The sequence below is a fragment of the Anguilla rostrata genome, chromosome 5 (genome assembly GCF_018555375.3).
Source record: "Anguilla rostrata isolate EN2019 chromosome 5, ASM1855537v3, whole genome shotgun sequence".
In the NCBI taxonomy this organism is placed as follows: Eukaryota; Metazoa; Chordata; class Actinopteri; order Anguilliformes; family Anguillidae; genus Anguilla; species Anguilla rostrata.
In genome coordinates, this window is record NC_057937.1 from 26572168 (window position 1) to 26589707 (window position 17540).

General features: G+C 41.3%; 1 protein-coding gene and 2 long non-coding RNA genes across 7 annotated transcripts in view; 1 reads left to right on the top strand and 2 right to left on the bottom strand.

Moving 5' to 3' along the window:
• The window catches only part of kcnc1a (potassium voltage-gated channel, Shaw-related subfamily, member 1a), a 301862-nt gene that overhangs the window by 170602 nt on the left and 113720 nt on the right, over positions 1-17540 (bottom strand). The gene's annotated exons all lie outside the window — the stretch shown is intronic.
• The window catches only part of LOC135255014 (uncharacterized), a 51035-nt gene that overhangs the window by 21126 nt on the left and 12369 nt on the right, over positions 1-17540 (top strand). For both annotated transcript variants that reach the window (XR_010330034.1, XR_010330035.1), the window contains exon 3: positions 1448-1538. This is a non-coding gene — a long non-coding RNA (uncharacterized LOC135255014). The remainder of the gene's footprint in view (positions 1-1447; positions 1539-17540) is intronic.
• Positions 14348-17540, bottom strand: part of LOC135255017 (uncharacterized) — a 49771-nt gene continuing 46578 nt past the window's right edge. Inside the window, exon 2 of the long non-coding RNA XR_010330038.1 lies at positions 14348-15862. This is a non-coding gene — a long non-coding RNA (uncharacterized LOC135255017). The remainder of the gene's footprint in view (positions 15863-17540) is intronic.

Sequence of the window (17540 nt, forward strand, 5' to 3'; positions counted from 1 at the left end):
TTCCATTTAAGAATGATGGAGGCCACTGTGTTCTTCAAGACCTTCAATGCTGCAGAAATTTTTTTGTACCCTTCGCCAGATCTGTACCTCGACACAATCCTGTCTCGGAGGTCTACAGACAATTCCTTTCACTTCATGGCTTGGTCTTTGCTCTGACATGCACTGTGGGACCTGATATAGACAGGTGTGTGCCTTTCAAAATCATGTCCAATCAATTTAATTGACGGCCGGTAGACTCAGTCAAGTTGTAGAAACATCTCAATTATGATCAATAGAAACAGGATACATCTGAGCTCAATTTTGAGTGTCATAGCAAAAGGTCTGAATACTTATGCAAATGTGATATTTCATTTTTTTATTTTTCATAAATTTATTATTCATTTGCAAAAATTTCTAAAAACCTGCTTTTGCTTTGTCATTATGGGGTATTATGAGTAGATTGATGAGAATAAGAATTAATTTAATCAATTTTAGAATAAGGCTATAATGTAACAAAATGTGGAAGGGGTCTGAATACTTACCGAAGGCACTGTATTGGACATTTACCTACACCAGACAAACAAAATGTCACATACATGCTAAATGGACATATCATTTTGCCCAAGAAAATTTCCAGTCAAGACAGCTAGTAAGCTTTAGTAGGTAGTAGGACAGCTAGTAAGTTCGTAGCTCACTGCTACGGTTGCGGACCACTCAGGCAAAGGATCATATCCCGTCTGAGTCTCCCCAAATTTCTCGTTTCTTACGCTTATTTGCTCACTCACAATTGTCTATTACTTTTCAACTATTGCTTTTGCAACTGTATAATTCATCTGAATCCCTCTGCACCAAATCGTGCCCGGTCTTTCACCGAACGTTTACAGTGTATTATTCAGTTAACCGGCTACATTTGCTTTCAATGTGAACGTTTTCTAGCAGGCAACAATATAGCCAGGCCACATGGATTTTACTTCCTCGGTGGCTGACTGCTAACGTTGTTGCTGTACAATCGCAGCGTCAGAGGATTGAATCCTGCCTTGGCGTCATGCTAATATTTACACCAGTTTTGTCAGAAGGAATGGGCAAAGTATTGTGAGAAGCTTGTGGAAGGCTACCCCAAGCGTTTGATTCAAGTTAAGCAATTAAAAGGCAATGCCAGCAAATAATAACGAAGTGTATGTTAACTTATGACCCACTAAAAATCTGAAATAGTACATAAAAGCTGAAATAAATCTGTCTCTTAGCTATTATTTTGAAATTACCCCTCATGGAAATAAAGTAGATACCCTAATTGAGTTAACACAGGAAATGTATGATAACATGAAATGTGTGGAGTTGTGAAAAATTGAGTTTGAATGTCTTTAGCTAAGGTGTATGCAAACTTTTGGCCTCAACCATATATATATTTTGTATGATGGGGAAATAACCATGAAAATTAAAATAATTTATTCTCCCCTTTGTTTTGAAGTCATCATCATCCTTCGACTGCCGTCAAGATCTCAGATGCCACGCTTTTCCACCGGGTCTTATCGGTCATTGCTGCTCCCAGTTCTTGGAACGTGAGTCCTGTGTCCCTGGAGATTGTGTCAGGAAATGTATGAGGCCCATTTCCTCTGATTGATTGGGGAAGCCACCATAGAAAGATATCAGATATTATTTGATCCTTTGCACAATAGCAGTGATTAGCGAAGATGTGCTACAATAGTTGTTATTGGAGGCAGTTCACAATAGATCTGTTCTTTTCTTGGATGATTTTTCCAGATATTCTTAACATGCATAAGGAGCCTTGTGTATGTGCCGCCAGACAATCTTGTAGCTCCTTATTCATAGTCCATGTCTCAGCACCATATAACAGGATGCTCTTGACACAGGCCCTGAAGAAAGAGATCTTGGTAGCAGTAGCGATATCAGACTGCCAGATTCGGAGGAGTTTGTTACAGGCATTCCATACTTGTCCCTTTCTGGAAAGAAAATACTTTCTGCTGTCTGCAACGTAGGAACCAAGATATTTGAAGTCATAAACTTCCTTGATGTTTGTTCCATTCATTGATTTGATAGTAATGAGTAATGGTTCGCTGAGAGGCTCAAAATTGACCCTCTCATAACTTGCACTTCAGCCATAGTGAAATTAGCAGTTGGTTGTGGTGCTAATGCACTGTTTTTAAAGGGAACGAAATGGGGCAATAATGAAACCAAACCCCATAACACCAATAGTTCATTTATTCATACTGAACCAGTCCGTTTTACACTTGCAGCAGCTTCAGTTATGGCTCGCGATTGACGATTGTGCCTTCACTGTTAAAATAGGGCCTTGTATGTGTATATTACTCACATATTCTTCAACAGTTATGGTTTAATCTGATTTTTGTTGGAACTATTTCTTATTACTGATTACAACCTGAGACCAAGTATTGGCACAATATAAAAACTTATATTCATTTAATTGTTAATTCAGTTAATCCCTTTCATTTATAGTTCAGAATGAACACACAAAATTTGTTACTTGCATTACAGCCTAGAACTCCATCAAAGTTTAATTAGGTGCTGTCTACCAATCAATTTTAGAACATTTCACTCTTGTATAATTGGTCCAGTGGATTTCATGAAAAGGGTTAAGAATTCCACACAATATGACCAGACCCATTGTTTTTTATTGTCATTGCTAGTGTCTTGAACACTCATACAGCAAGTTGACATATGTTCAAAGGGCATGCACCAGACTGTGAATTGAGTTAAAAGAGGCTTCTGATTTAGTGCAGCAATGTTCCCTCTGAATGTTTCAACCTAAATATATCCGAACACACAACCCATGCAGAAACACCCAACACCATCCAACCCCCCCCCCTCCCCCCCTTCTAATGGCCTGTGGGTCTTTATTAGATCAAGTCTCTTAAATCCTTCATCACATATGAAAATTCCTCTAAAGTTTCCACAAGGGGCAAGTTATGGCCAAACTTCAGGAGGCCTCCATGGACCTCCAACTCCATGCTGAAGTATTCACAACATTCAAACACATTTGCACACAGAGACCCAAACCTCTCCTCAGACACACTCACACATAAACTCATACACACACACACACACAAAACTGACTGTACACTCCCTCTTGAGTTGTTTCAGCTTTTCACCAGACCTCTAAATTTTTCAAATGGCTTAGCAATCATTTTAGCCTATGCATAAACAGCAGAGCACTGTTTCTGTTTGAATGGATATCTCATTTTTTACATCAAGATATTAAAGGAATCATTTACAGCAGGGAATATATTTTCAGCACCTTTGCTGTCAAACTATGTGCAACATTTGTTGGTGAGAAAAAAGACTGAGAGGGAGGCAGGGTAGGTAACGTCTGTAAACAGTATTACATAAGAGAACGTGACATGCTTTCATCTCCAGGTTCCATCAGCTTAAGAGGAAGCGAGTGCCACAGAGAGGAAAATAGACTGATGTTTGAAGGGCGGGGGGTTTATTTTTAGAACATCATGGGAAAGTGTTCATTCTTGCATGTTCTTCATGTCCTCTTCGATGCCTGCATAATTATGGTCCTCAGAGAGCCCTGTGTATAACAGGAGTAATACACCTCCTAAAACAAATCATCAAGCAGCTTATGGCTGAAATGGCCACTGTAGTCTTAAGTTCCCATGTAAGCTTCTCACCCTAAAGTGAAAAGGTGGTTTGTGCTCAAGTGGCCAAAACCAGGCTTAGTTTTTGAAGCTTACTTCCTGGTCACGTTGAGAGACGTTGCTCACCAGCGCCAGTGTGGTTGACTCCAATAGGTCTTTCAGCCACCCATTCCATTGTACAATAGTTCAATGGTTCCAATTTGATCAAAATATGAAGTCAATAATTTTTTCCCACAAGAAAACATAGTTGCAGTAGGTGTTTTTCTTTGTCTAATGTCTCCCCATTTGCTAAGTTGTCATGTTATTTGGACATATTTTAATATTTTGTGGACAAATCATGGACAGTTTGCAATTCGTCACTACATTTTTTTGAGTTTTCACATATTCCAATATAGGACGCACATAGCCAGTGTAAATCAGAATTAGTTAAAATATCCATCTATTGGCAGTGGAGATCATACAATCTACTTTCAAGTTCCATTTTAAGTTGTTCTGGATAATGATACAGAGGATCTTAATGGTATTACATGGTGTCAGGACATCATTATCTATTGTCAGAGTCGGTAAGGTGGGCTGCTGCTTCATGTTAGCAATCCTTGTTGCACTAACATTAAGCTTCATCGTGTGTTCGACCACCCAGGTGATCAGGTAACTCAGGATCAATTGGAGGTCACAAGGTATTTTTGATGTCCATGAATGAGCTAAAGTCATGTCATCCACATACTTCCAATGGTTCTTAAAGTTATAAAGGAGCACTGTTTATAAGTGCGAGGACAACGATTGGACCCAGTATAGTTCCCTGTGCAATGCCACAAGTAAGGTTTTGCCAATCTGAGTAATGCCCATAATATCTGATGTTGTGTGATCCACATAATGAAAAGCTATAGCAAAATGTGTCAGGCAGATGCCATGGGGAAATTGGATGAAAACGGCAAGAATTTTTTTAAATGACATAGTCTACCAGCATGGCCTCTGCAATCGATGTATTGGGCACCCCTGCCTTGCACTCTTGAATTGAAATAATGTTTCTTTGCTGTATAAACTTACTTCTGAACCTTGTTTTCATAAAACTTTGAAAGAGCACAAGATTTCCCTGCCTTAAAGGCCTGTCATCTCAGCTGAATCAGATGTTTAATCCCTGAAGTGATCCATGATTTGTCTGAAGAACTCTGTACTTTTTCATTTTTCAATTTCAGGTATGATGGTATTTAAAAAGCATCGGTTTTAGTAGCTGTGCCAGGAGTAGGGCCCGACCGATATGGGATTTTAGGTCCGATACCGATGTCGATAAAGAGGGGTTAAAATTTCCCAATTTCCGATAAATCTGCCAATATTTTTAATAATGTAAATCAGACATATCCCAGAAATCATCAGTCACATTGGGAATTATAGAGCAATTATTAAAAAATTGCACTGGAGGCAGGATTTGTTTTACTTACAACAATAAACTTTATTAATTTAACATTATATAACATCATACATAAAACGTAGTAGGTCACCTAACCTTTGAAAGTAAAGTAAAACTAATTGAAATAATATATGCATATTATTTTATAACAAGGTATAAATTCTTATTACACACTGGCCACTGTCTCTTTGGTTCAAAGATGTTCTCAAACAGAAAACAGTAAGTAAGTTCTGCATTAGAAAAATAGTATGTCATCTGACCTTAAAATAAAACAAAAATGAAATTAAATATTATGCATGTTCTTTTAGAACGAAGTAGGTGTACATTTCTTCACTTCACACACTGGTCACAGGCTTGAGGTTAATGGTCAACTTCAATACTGCCAATTTAACAGAAGCAGGTTGTAGTGCAGGAAGCACAGCTTCTCTGCATTTTCTCCTGAGAGTGACATTCTTTTGTTGTCATAAATGTTGCCAATAGTTCTGAAAACACTCTCATTTGGCACAGATGAGGGTGGTGAGCAGAGATAGCTTCTTGAAGCGACCACTGTTTTGACTCCACCACTCCAGAGGGTTGCCATTTCCTCTGTTAATTACAGGCTCTCTTAGATAGCGACTCAGATCCTCATCCATATCTTCAGGCACTTCCGGGTGACTCTCTGATTGTAGCATGGTGTCATAGAGACTGTCCACAAGACTGCTGGATTGTGCCTCCTCCACCCTAGGCCTTTTTGGCTCCCCCTCCTCAGTAATTGTTGCTGGTGCTGTGGTGCTTCCAGTAGTTGCTGGTGCAACTCTGGGAGCTGAGGCCATCCCTGATAACCAACTGCAGAATGTGAGCGCAGCAGCTGAGGTTGGGTATCTCCACCAACCTCATGCCCTTCACCATGTTGGCCCCACTGTCTCTGAGCACCAACAGAACACGCTCTGCTTCAATCCCCCACTCCTCCAGCATAAGCATAAACATCTGTTCAATGTATTCCCCTGTATGGGAACCTGCCATGGCCTTCACATTTAATACAATCTCTTCCAATATTTATCGATAACATGAGCTGTCAAGCTCATCAGGGCTTCAGTGGTCCCAGACCAGCAATCTGTAGTAAAAGCAATGCTGCTCCCAGCATTCTCGACAGTGCCCAGTTGTTTTACCTTGCTGACCACTTTCGAGTACATTTGGTGTATTAACTCTGCCCTGAAATATTTCTCAGTCTTTAGGGTGTATCTGGGTTCTGCCTTAGCCATTAGTCTCTTGAAGCCCACCTATGGAGGAATATTTAATTTTGTCCTAAATGGGCGGACACGGTGGAATAGTGGTTAGCACTGTCGCCTCACAGCAAGAAGGTCATGGGTTCGAATCTCGGCATGGGGCCTTTCTGTGCGGAGTTTGCATGTTCTCCCCGTGTTTGAGTGGGTTTACTCTGGTTTCCTCCTACACTCAAAGACATGCATGTTAGGTGTGCTCCTGCAGGTGCCCTTGACCAAGGCACTTGCCTCAGAACTGGAGTTGGTCCCCGGGCACAGCACAAGAGAGGCAGCTGCCCACTGCTCCTAAGTAACTAGGATGGGTGCAGAGGACAAATTACCCCACGGGGTTCAATAAAGTATATCTTCTTCTTCTGAAATAAATACATCATGAAATAAATAAATACATCATGAAATGTGAGCATAAATAATTAATTGTGGCACGAAATGTACGTACATATTTAATTGTTTAATTATTTATTTATTTCAATGACGCTACGCGTGACAAGAAATAAGACTTGAAATTAAAACCGCCACTTTTATTTATTTCAATGACACTACGTGTGCAACATGAAATAAGGCTGGAAATGAAAACCATCACTTTCACCCATCAAAGTTGGGAGGGCAGGCTCTGGCGAGTACTGTTTTTTTGATTAGTGCATCGACTTGATTCGATTGTTCATGCCTAATTCAACATGGCTTCACTGGAGGTGTGTTGTTGGAGCCCCCATATGGTGCTAATCATAGACATGAGCTATATATATATGTATATGTCTATAGTGCTAATAACCGTGCTACCTGTGCTGTTGAATAAAAGAAGCAACACATTTGAATTTCTGACATGTAGCAAGGAAGGAAGGAACATAGGGCGTGGGAACATCAGGCTGAGCTAGCATAAGGATGATGCCTGAAAAAGCTAGCTCCGCATACTGAAAAGCTAGCTTGGGCCCTCTGAAATTACCTTGAACAGAGGTGTGTTCAAATTCAGCGAACGTTTGTGGCGAACACAAACACAAAGCTAACGGAAAAAAGTTTGAAATAGTTTGCAAACATTCGCCTTGTTCGCTGAATTTGAACGCACCTCAGGAGAATTGGAGTGAATAGAGTGCATTTACAAAAGATGATTCTGGAGATGATTCTGCAGAGACTTGCGAGGAATTCAGTGCCTCTTGAATCAAATTAGCTGCATCGCGAAGTAATTGTGGGCAACTTTTTCTGCTTGTCCTGACTCCTGACCGCCCGCTGGCACAACATAGTGTGCTACTGCGCTTTGCTTGCCTTGGGAATCCTATCGCTCATCGCTGGATTGCTGTAGCCTGTAGCCACTAGAGGCGGGTCTCAGAAATACTCAACCTATACTCAAAAATGTATCTGTAAATTTCATTTTTTAGAAAATTCATGTTTGGAAATCTCAAATTTGCTCTTTTCTACTGACACACTAATGCAGAAAACAAAAAATAAACATCTAAGCCAAAATATATACTATATATTATATTTAAAAATCTAGGGTACCTAAGACTTTTGCACAGTACTGTATATGGTTAATCGGTGGATTTTTTCCCGATACAGATACATCTGTGAGATGTGACTATCAGTAGATATAAATTCAAGGGAAACAAATGTTTGTTATACCTTCATAGAATGAACACCAATCAACAACACAAGGCAAAATATGAATATATCAAACCAAAAAACGAGCGTAATAAAGATAACAAATCAACAGAAAGCAACTTTGACACTATAAATATTATTCTGGGCTTTAGTAAATACAGAAATTACAACCTAAAATTTTCTTAATAAAACATGGTTGTATTCTCCAGATAATTTTACATTTGCTAGACGTAAATTCTGAAAACAATATATTTCTTTTGTACTAGTGTTACTTTCTGATCTCATAAAAAACACATTTTCAACGTACAAAAATTGCAAGTTGCTAACACGTACAAAGCACTGTCTATAACTCGTATAATTCAAACTGGCTCAATCTAGGCCTGCCATTAAAAGTATTGACATCAAAATGACGCCAAGTTACTGTACTACAAACAATATAGGCTATCTTGCCTCACCAAAATTAAAGAAGCTGTATTCCAAAGCAGTGCCACCCAATGTTTTCTAAATGGTTTCAAGTCACTTGGCAGTGTTTGTTATGACTTGGCTTTTTTGTACATTGAAAACATGTTTTTTATGAGATATCATTTCTTTTTGCAAAGTGTTTGTTATAAGAAAATGAGAACAGTAATGCATATAAATGTAGATTATGAGAAGTATGCGTACACATACATACATGCAAACACGCACACAGCGTAGGCAGTGCCGGATGTAGAGTGGTTTGATTGGGAGGCAGAGCAAGGTTTTAGGGGGGCCAAGTTGAGGACATGATTCGTGATGAACAGCGGAGCGAACCTTGGTGTAAAAATGTTAAGTGACCCTTTAAAAATGGTTGTGGATTATGGCTGTCCTTGTGTGAATGTGTATAGTCTGATCAATGTGTACTGTTTAGAACTTTCACTTTGCTATATATCTAAAACAACGGCTGTGACAAAGGGTGCGGTGGGGTAAGTATAGAAGAGGCTTGCACCATCAGAAAAGCAACAGAAATGTCCCCAGTGTATGTACTCACTGATTTTATGGCCATCCAACGAGCCTTCATTGACAAAATTATCAGCAAGCTCGTAGAATTTGAGCTCCCTAGGTCGCAACTTGTGTACCTTTCTGTGCTGCTCCATTTTCTGTTATTTCACCTAGATGCACTTTTAGTGTTCCTAAGGTTTATAAGGCATTTTGATACGTTCAGCTGTGGGTAGGACTTCTCTTCGCTGTTTTTCTTAGCTAGATCACTGACCTTACGTGAGAATTGGAAGTAGTAGAACCGGAACACTTGACAGTGGAGATCAGCAGTACACGCATATTTTACATAAATCTTTGCATATTGGAAAATAACAGTAGCACAACAGAAATGAGGATAAATGATGAAATTGTGTGGTTGAAACAATAGGTTTTTAGTAGAATGGGCATGTAGGTATAGTCTGACATGATCACAGACTATAGTGCAAAGAAAATAAAGTGACCATGAGCGAGATGAGCTTCCTTATTGTATGATATATAAAACAGACAGTATTACTAATGACTTGTTTAAATAGTTGATGAAGTAACGCGTGAAATTGCATAGGAAAACTGTTGTGTAAATGTACTCTTCTCACATTCAGTACCAGTAGTTATAATTATGAATGAGTCATGTTTTTAAATGTAATGTTTTACTGGGGTGTTGCAGACAGTTCATACGTAGTAATTGTTTGTATTTGGGTAGATAGAGAACAGGGCGAGGTAACATGAATGTAGAAATGGTGTTTGCTGATAAGAAAGTTTTCTACAGTAGCAAAGTTAAGAAATATAGTTAGTAGAAATGCCACAGTGGTCAGCTGGTGTAACTTTTTAAGAAAATCATTACATTTACCATCATTACATACATATGGCTGACCATGAGTGACTTTTGGTAAACATATGAATTGAAGATTCTGATAAGTGCAAAAGCAATATTTCAAAACAATAGACAATTATTAGTTTGCCAATATAAGTGTAAAAAATGTTACTTTAAGATTTGCCTGAGGGCGAGGCGGGATTCAGTCGTCCGACCTTGCGCTTCCCAGTCAATAACATTGGCAGTGCGCCACCATCATGTAGCTGCATGAAGGTGTGAATTTTCTTGGTGAAATGTGTCCGTGCTTTTAAAGAAGAAGACAGGTCAGTAAGCACAGCTGAGCTGCGGTTGTATCCATATGGCCTGGCGGTATTGTAGGCGGTTAACTGAACGTGTAGATGGTATGTCATAATGCAGTCTATGCGTTCGGTGAACGTCGCGTAGAGGTGGTGCAAAAGCAATAGTACAGAAGTAATAGACTATCATTAGTGTGCAAATAAGCATGGCCTGGCCTAATATACGTTTAGGCAATGTTATAATTCTGATGGACCAAAATTACAACACATTTGAATGAATTTCTCTTATTTATGAGATTCCATTGAACTTAATTTTTTTTTTAAAGTAACAGCCCAATTCTGTACCCCTCACCTCTTGTCCTGAAAATACCAATAGTCACAAGCCACGCCCAGTCCGCCACACGCTGCGTCATCGACTGCCCTCATGCGATGTTGATTTTGGAAAATAGAGCCATTATTGTACAGAACACTGCCTGATCACATACGCGCGTGTGTATGTGTGACTACGTTTGAGGCTGTTAGTGAAGGACATGAGTTTACTCACTTCATACTTCATACATACATTCACAGGAATTTCACAGGGAAATGTGAACTGAGCCTCATTTCATACAGCTTCAATTTGCACATGCAAATTACAGAAGCCTACCTACTGTTTTACAAGCCTTATTTACAGTAGCCTGACAACTGAGTGCAGGCCAGAGTACACAGCAAGGTAAAACCAAGTAGTTTGATTGTATCTAAGTATCCATTATGAACACAGTTTGTACATAGAAGCTATCCAAAAGAGAAAAAAAAGAAAATGGGTAAATATGAATATTTGTTTTGTGGTGTACCGGAGCGTACCACCCTCTTGGAATTAGCTTCTGGAAGCATAGGCGCCAACTTTTTAAAATGACTGGGGGCGCTCGTTTTAAAGAAAATGTAGCCTACTGCCTTTGTTTTATCAATCACAGCAAATCACAATGATGTGTTTTTTTTTTTTTTTTGCAATTCTTGCACAAAATGTCCACTTTTAAAGACCACATGTCTTATTAAAAAACACACACCACAATTGACCCTGCAGTGTCCCTGTAGTAGTCAGACACAAAAAAACATAAGCTAAAATACATTGCGACCGACCTTAGCATTAGGCACAATAAAAGGGGATTGCTTTTACCGAGTTACTTTGACATTGCAAACGTGTTTCTCCGCAGAGTACTCCTCGAAATGAATTCGTTTACAGATCCTAACGTTAGCAAGTCGATCCTCCGTGCGGTGTTCATGGTCAGTAGTTAGATTAGCAGGAGATTGAACAGGTGGTGGTTTTGGTATTCTGACGACAAATGTATCCATTTTTGTTTTTCCTTTTTAGAATGACATATCCACAATATTCCAAAGTCCCATGATGCCTTGCGCAAAATATGTGCAGAACTTCTGGTTTAGCGTAAACAAACGTTATGTTAAATGCTATGGTAACGTCTTAAAATGACAGAAATTTGGGAACATACGAAGACAACACTAAAACTCTGTACTCTCGTATGTTTTCTTGTATGGGGATGGGATGACCGTCCACCACGTTTTGGCATTGTTCCAGCTCTCAGGTCATCACTGTTACATGCTTCACAAAAAATATTACACGACTAACTAACGCTTACATTACAGTGTGAAATATACACATTATATAATACCACTAACCTATTTAAAGACACTCAATTTCAAAAATAACGTATATAACCGAAGTATTTTGAGCAGTAATAGCCTACTTACATAGCAATGATGAAATCTTATCTATGTTCAGTAGATGGAGACAGAGACAGTAAATCAATGATGTGGTTCTATTCTCTACTGTTTTGCTCCAGAAAATGATGTAAGCTAGGTCTATCAGCAAACATATGGCTTAGCTATACCCAGAAGTCCTCAATAATAATAGTATTTTCCAAGAAATTACAAAAAATCTTTGACCACGTTTTGTTTGGTGCAGCGCCTTTTGCTGCTCACGAGTGAATGCGATGATAAGAAAACTTTTGATTACGCTGACCTATAAAACGCTATTCTAAAATCAAAATTAGACATGTTATACAGCGTTAGAAAGCTTATACTCTCACCTACTGGATAAATGAATTGTCAATCAAGCCAGACTGTACTAAAAAGGGCGACAACGCCGTAAACAACACGTGTGGTATTACGCACAGCTATTTTGGAAGGTACCCAGGCATCACAAATGCGCGTATATTTCACAAACGGATTGTCCAAGACAATATATGACCACTCAGTCTCTTCTTTCTTCTTCTTCGTCTTCCAACCGGTGCATTCGCGCCACCCACCAAAATTAAAAACGCTAAAGCCCCTCTCTAGAGCCGTTCATCTCTATGCGTAAAACCAATGGTAAGGTTGTGTATTTATTCAATATTTTAGTCCGAGATATTGACTGTAGAATGACATGGTATCATTTTTTAAATCATTTATTCAGTGAGCAGCATTTTCACTGCTGTATTGGCATATTTTAGGGCTATTGTCGGGTTTAACTTGTTGCTATGACAGAATACGATTCTTGAGTGGTGAAAGAATATTTTTATGAATGCCAAGATAGACAATATTGTCCATTATGTCATGGATGGTGGGTGTAGTTTCAGATCAGACTGCAGGGGAGGGGTGCCAGTTAAATTAACGACCAGAGCGACAATGGTGGCCCTGCGAAATTCCGTATTTGGCATAGTTGTCATGTGTGGTCTACTAATGAAACTAAAATAACGCGTTTCTGTTTTTAACTTATACTTTGGTTGCAGTAGCACTGAATGTCTGAGTTTAGTAATCTCGGCATGCCGGCCACTAGGGGCTTTGCGCTAAGTGGTTAAGTCCATACAGGTATAATGCCTAAATAGTCAACATTGGACTGCATAACTGAACTTAGCTGGAATGTCCATCCATCCACCCATTCTCTAACTGCTTAGTCCAGGTCAGGGTCGCAGTGGAAAAAGGGCAAGCAGAGCAGCCCAGACGTCCCTCTCCCTAACGACTTCCGCCAACTCATCCCGGTGGAACCCCAGGCACTCCCAGGCCAGCCTTTGGATATAATCCATCCAGCGTGTCCTAGGTCTACCCCTGAGTCTCCTCCCCGAGCCCAGACCACCTCCAGATTACTCCAGCTCAGCATCCAAAAAGGAGGATGTGTCTGTCGGATCCAGGAGGTCCTCAAAGTTTTCCTTCCACCTTTCGACAATATCCCCAGTTGAGATCAGAGTTATACCATTCCTGCTAAGAATAGCCTGAACCCTGAACGGTGTCTCGCTTCCCCCTCCTGAGGTGCCGAATGGTTTTCTAGAACCACTTCGAAGCTGACTTAAAGTCCTTCTCCAAGGCCTCTCCAAACTCCTCCTATGCCCTGGCTTTTGCTTCTGCCACAGCTGCGACCTTTTTCACCTGCTGGTACCTGTCTGCTGAATCAGAGGTTCCCAGTGCCAACCAGGCCTGGAAAGCCTCTTTCTTCAGTTTGACAGCCTCTCTCACCACTGGATTCCACCAATGGATCCACTGGTTGCCGCCAGGACATGCACTGACCAGCTTTTGACCACAACCTCTAGCAGCCGCTTCCACAATAGAGGTCTTGAACAGGGTCCATTCAGACTTCATGTCCCCAACCTCCCCCGAGATATAGGAAAAGCTCTCTCGGAGGTGAGAGTTGGAATCATTCCAGACAGACTCTTCTTCCAGGCATTCCCAGCAGGCCCTCACTACACATTTGGGCCTACCTGGTCTGTCTGGCAGCTTCCCCTGCCATCTGATCCAACTCACCACCAGATGGTGATCAGTTGGCAGCTCTGCTCCTCTCTTCACCCAAGTGTCCAAAAAAGAAGGTTGAAGGTCTGATGAAACAACTACAAAGTCGATCATCGTCCTTTGGCCCAAGGTGTTCTGGTACCATGTACACTTATGAACATCCTTGTGTTCGAACATGGTGTTCGTTATGGACAAACCATAACAGAATTCCAATAAGAACACCGCTCGGGTTCAGATCAAAGAGTCCGTTCCTCCCAATCACACCCCTCCAAGTTTCCCAGTCATTGGCAACATGAGCATTGAAGCTTCCAGAAAGTCAATGGAGTCAGTAGGTGGGGCCTTTTCCAGAACCCCCTCCCACCTTCTCCAAGAAGGTTGATTAGTATGAACTGCTATTTGGCGCATAAGCGTAAATAACTGCCACACACAGTCACATCGAGGCGATCCTCTCGTTCACTGCAGTAAACTCCAACTGAGCAGTCACCAGCCGGGGACCTGAGTGAGTATCCCCACTCCCGCCCGGCCCAGCCAAGGTACCTGGTTTGCCCGGCCACCAGGTGTTGGTCTGCAGACACCACGCCCAGTCCTGGCTCCAGGAATGGGTCCTGGTAACCCTATTACAGGCAGGGTCAAATCAATCAATCAAATTTTATTTATATAGCGTATTTTACAGCAGTTGTCACAATACGCTTTACAGACAACTCTGGCCTAAACCCCCACAGGAGCAAGCCTAAGGCAACAGTGGCAAGGAAAAACTCCCTGTGGCAGATGGGAAGAAACCTTGGAAGGAACCAGGCTCAAGGGAGAAACCCATTCTCCTCTGGTCGGCTCAGGGTGCTGACTGGTTATCAACATGTCGGTCAGTTTTACAGGTTTATGATGTGGCTCAGATGATGGGTGGGGCCGGGTGGCGGTGATGGGGAGCAGCAGGTGGCGACAGATGTGAGCAGGGTGGAGGCAATGACGAAAGAGGGGCTGGACCGCAGTGGTGGGGGAAACCAGACGACTCTCGAAGCACTCTCGAATATTCGGGCAAGAGCCCCGCCGGCAGCATGGGGAAGCGGGTTTTAGGGAATTTGCAATAGAACAGAAAGTAGCAGTAGTATGAATTGGGGGGACCCCACCAGGAGTAATATATAGCTGCATATCTACTAGGACAGGGATGGAGAGTCCATGCAGTCATGAGGGGGGGCACAACCATACCCGCCTATCAAGAGCCAGCCTATGTAAAGTCGGGTCACAGCTGATTGACAGGTGACAGTAAGGAAAGGATTGCCAACCCACAATGCTCTATGACTACAGACTTATCCCACCCTGTCTCCAGACTATAACTGATTATAAGCCTGAGCATAGAGGTGCGTTTTTAATCTAGATTTAAATATTGAGACTGAGTCTGACTCCTTTATAAATTTTGGAGGCTGGTTCCACAGTAGTGGGGCTCCGTAGGAGAAAGCTCTATCACCTTTTAGGTTTTTGGAAATCCTTAGAACTACCAGGTAGCCTGCGTCTTGAGAACGGAGTGACCTTGTGGGCTGATAAGGTAGGAGCAGGTTGGTTATGTACACTGGTGCACGTCCATGCAGAGCTTTAAAGGTCAGGAGCAAAACCTTGAAATCTATTCTATGCTTAATGGGTAGCCAGTGAAGCGACGCTAGCACTGGAGTAATGTGCTCACACTTCTTAGTTCTGGTCAAGATACAAGCAGCTGAATTCTGCACAAGCTGGAGACTCTTTAATGAGTTATTAGGGCAGCCCGATAACAGGTCATTACTGTAGTCTAGCCTAGACGTAACAAAAGCATGAATCAATTTTTCTGCATCCACAACTGACAGGAAATGCCTGATTTTAGCTATGTTGCGTAACTGAAAGAAGGCAATTCTGGATATGTTTTTTATATGCGTGTCAAAGGATAGATCAGGATCAATAGTGACACCAAGGTCTTTAACGACCATATTATGTTCACCTAAACCTTCAGATAAGACCTAAAACCAACATTTCGGTCTTATCTGAATTCAGGAGCAGAAAATTTGAAAGCATCCAAAACTTAATATCTACAATACAGGCCTCTAATCGTGAAAGTGGCAGTGCTTCACCAGGTTTCATTGAAATATAAATCTGTGTATCGTCCGCATAACAGTGGAACTCTACGCCATGTTTCCGGATTATATTGCCAAGTGGTAGCATATATAGTGATAAAAGTACTGGTCCTAGTACTGATCCTTGTGGAATACCATATTTCATTTTTGAGGAGCTGGACTCTTCTAAGGGTAAACGTAGCTATATATTTTTTTACTATTAGTAGGGGGTCAATTGGACCATGTTTGTCTGGGTCCTCACCCCAGACCTTTTCACCTTGGGGGACCCTACTGGGAGACATATAAAACTCCCGACAACATAGCTCTGGGGATCATAAAACCAGCTGGAATGTCAAATAGTCAAATTCAAATGAAATATTTTTTGTATTTATGTTATGTTACGCTTCTACCAGATGGCTGTTTGAGGCCACCTGTTTCTTTGTGTTTTGGTCCCTTGTTTTAATTAACTCTTTGATTAACTCAATGATTTCTGATCATTGTATTAGTGGTTCTTATTTATTTTGCACGTGTCTAGCTTGTTAGGTTTATTGTTTGCTTGTGTCTCTCCATTTTTAATCTCTCCATATTTAAGTTCCCTGTTTCCCTAATGTCTCTGCTTGGTCTTTGTGTGAACGTCCTCAGCCCTTCATGTTGCTCATGTTCTCTAGTTACTCATGTTTTCTGGTGTTCCCTGCTGTTTATTTTTGTTTCCCAGGCTCTACAGTTTTTCCTCAAGTTTACCTCCTGGTTGTTGTTTTGTATTTTTTCCTCATAATTAAGTAAAGTGTATTGTATTTTTTTACACTTCATGATTGCACTTTGGGCCACTTTGCTACTGCTTGTGACAGAATGACCAAGCCAGTTATGGACCCAGCAGTGCTCAGCCGTGTCTATAATGCTGTTACAAGCCAAGGTGCTACCTTGGGGAGACATGAAAGACTGACTCAATCCATCTCCAAGAGTTTACAAACAATGCAGTGGTGGTCAGCTCCAGCAGATAAGCCTACCTCTTCACCTGCACCATTGCCTGTGTCAGCAGGCAGCAGTCCCCTGGCCCAGCCTCGAGAGCCCCATCTTCCCCCTCCTGAGTGCTAGATGCCTGCCTGGGGAAGTATAGGGGATTCCTAACCCAGTGCTCACTTTCATTTTAACTGCAACCATACAGTTTTCCTATGGAAAGACGAAGATGATCTCTCTACTCTCAGGCAGGGGTTTTGCTTTGGCTACTGTTCTGAGGGAAAGGTCTTCCAGTATTCAACTCTTCACCTCAAAGATAAGCATGGTTTTCAACCAGCCCAGCAGCGGGTTATTAAAGCAAATAATAAAATCAATTTTATTTGTACAGCGCGATTTACAGAAAACTGTCACAAAGATGCTAAAGAGTAGCAGAAAAAGAGCAAAAACCAGGCCTGACCCCCCAAATAGCAAAAACACAAGGTAAAAAACATCTCCCCAGTGGGGAGAAAACCCCTCAAATGGTGCTGACAAACTGCTGCACAGTTGACAGTTGGGGGAATAAACTAGCTGGAAAGGTAGAAGTACAAATGGAGAGAAGTATAGTGTGCAGTTCAGGGGCAAGCTGATACATCTAAGCTCCAGGCTGTGTCAAGGCGGGGGCATGAATGAGCGGAGAAACAGGCTGCAGTGGTCTGCTGGGCTAGGCTGATAAGCAAACATCTGGTCCTGCTGGCTTGAGGGGTAGTGATGCTAGGATGCCCCAGCCCACACAGTAGTCCAGATATCCACA